The sequence below is a fragment of the Otolemur garnettii genome, unplaced genomic scaffold (genome assembly GCF_000181295.1).
Source record: "Otolemur garnettii isolate 467f Iridium unplaced genomic scaffold, OtoGar3 scaffold00046, whole genome shotgun sequence".
NCBI classification, from domain to species: domain Eukaryota; kingdom Metazoa; phylum Chordata; class Mammalia; order Primates; family Galagidae; genus Otolemur; species Otolemur garnettii.
This window is the reverse complement of record NW_003852441.1, coordinates 1256065-1258704: the sequence shown is the minus strand read 5'-3', so window position 1 is coordinate 1258704 and position 2640 is coordinate 1256065.

Genomic DNA, 2640 nt, shown 5'->3' with positions numbered 1-2640 from the left:
GCCAGGCCAAGCGTACCTGTAATCCTAGCACTCTGGAAGACCAAGGCAGGAGGACCACTTGAGCCCCTAAGTCTGAGGTTGCTGTGAGCTATGGTGATGCCACTGCATTCTATCAAGGGCAACAGAGTGAGACTGTCTACAAACAACACCACCAACAAAACAAAATAAAGAAAATAATGCTCATGACCCAAAAAGGGAGAGCTTATGTTAAGCCTTCACATTCCTATGTCAGCAGCAGTTAACATGCCCTGTTAACAATCCAGACCCCAACTCTGATTAGGCCCTCACGTCAGGGCCTATTAATCTCGCCTAACAATGTGTAACCATGTGTCTTACCCTCCTGCATGTGCAGAAGCAAACCAGCATGTGGTGTTCAGTTGAGGTGAGCTGTCATATCAGCTCTGGGACCACAGATGTGGGTCCAAATCCTGACCCTGACAGTGGAAAAAGCACTTCACCTCACTGGGCATTTCCTTGTACATCAAATAGAGATGTGGTAACAATGTGGACAGTGAGGTAAAGGGCCAGGACAATACTTGGCATGCAGTGGTGCTTAATAAGTATAGCTTCCATTGTTAGCTATCACACGGTCAGCCAACCTGGAACCTTTAGGCACAAATATCACCACCCACAGACTGTGCAGGCAGGCTGTCCCTGCAAAGTCAGACTCTGACCCAGGCTGACATAAGCCAGTGCCTTGGAGGAAGGTGCTCTCCTGGTCGGCTGTCCTGCCCACACCAAGGGGTCGAGGACTTTAGTCAGGAGATGCTGAAGGTGCTGGGGAAGAGCCTGCCTGAGCCAGTCACAATGCAGTGCTTGGAGGTAGTAAGTTGTGAGAACCAAAGAATAATGCTCCTAGCACGCAGTGGCCAGATTGGTGGTCATCCATAATCCGTGCCCCTTGCTGACGTCCAGGTGCTTGGCCCCGAGAGCATTGCTCAAACTGACATTTGCCTGTCAAGTACTCACAATCAGCATTGGAAACGATGAGGCTTTTGTTGTAGTCTTTCTGGGTTCACCTTGTTATCTTTGGTCATTAAGTGGAGACAGCAGTCTGGGTTTCTCTGACTGAAGCAAATCCCACAGTACATGGGGAAACTGATTTCCTTGGCTGCCTCTGGGCGGGAAAGTGGACGTTCTCTGCTCTGGATTCTCCTGTGGCCCTGGGCCCCAGCGCTCCCAGCATACCAGAGCCTGCCCCAGTCCCACTGCCTTCCCCATTCTCTGGATTCTTTCTCAGGCCCCATACAGAAGACCGGCTCCACCCCATGAGTGCCTGGGCCTCCTGCCACACCAGGTGCGGCTCTTCCCCTCCTCCCATCACCTCTCTCCAGAGCTAACACAGAACAGAGTCTTCGTGGGTGTGAAGCATCCTCAACTTCATTGAACTTCATCACTCAGAGGAAAACAGTCCTGCAAAACATTTTCCATCACTTCTGTAAATGTGACTTTTCTTCATGACAGATGATGTGCCAGGAAAACCAGCGGAGGCCAAACGTCACTGGACACAGCCAGCAGGAGGGAAGTTCCCACTGAAGGAGCTCAAAAGCACACATTCTCTCAAATGCATTCTAGACCAAAGCCCATTCTCCCTCGCTAGTACAGCAACACTGCCCTTCCTCCAGGGGTGATTGACGGAAGAGCAGGCCACTCAGAAAGTGCACATCACACGCCCTAAGCAAAACTGAGCTGGGGGTGGCGGGCACCTGCGGTCCCAGCTCCTGGGGAGGCTGAGGTGGGAGGACCCCTTGGGCCCAGGAGTTTGAGGTTGCTGTCCGCTGTGATGGTGCCACTGTACTCCAGCCTGGGCAACAGAGTGAGAGACCCTCTCAAAACTAAAGTCAAAGTCAAACGGCATTTTGGCTTCCTCAACTGTCGTCTATACCTGAACACAGTGCGACAGTGTCCACGGGGGCAGAGGTGGGAAGAGCCAAATACAGGAAAGCCCGGAGATGTGAGATTTGCTGCCGAAGCTTCTTCAGCCCATTTTGTTGTTGTTGTTGTTTAAGTTCCCTTTATTTTAGGGCATTAATCAACATCTTTTTTTTTATTATTATTAAATCATAGCTGTGTACATTAATGCAGTCATGGGATACAGTGGGCTGGTTTTATAAACAATTTGAAATATTTTCATCAAATTGGCTAACATGGCATTTTGTTAGTTATTGTGTTAAGACATTAATATTCTACATTTAGAAAGATTCACGTGTACCCTTATAAGATGAACCATAGGCGTGATCCCGCCAATCACCTTCTGTCCACCCATCCTCCTCCTTCCCCTCCCCTCCCTCTCCCCTTTCGCCATATTCTTGGGCTATAATTGGGTTATAGCTTTTGTTAGTTTCATAGTAGGACTGAGTACATTGGATACTTTTTCTTCCATACTTGAGATACTTTGCTAAGAAGAATATGTTCCAGCTCCATCCATGTAAACATGAAGGAGGTAAAGTCTCCATAATATTCCATGGTGTACATATACCACAATTTATTGATCCATTCGTGGGTCGATGGGCACTGGGGCTTCTTCCATGATTTAGCAATTATGAATTGGGCTGCAATAAACATTCTGGTACAAATATCTTTGTTGCAGTGTGATTTTTGGTCTTCTGGATATATACCTAGTAGAGGAATTGTAGGATC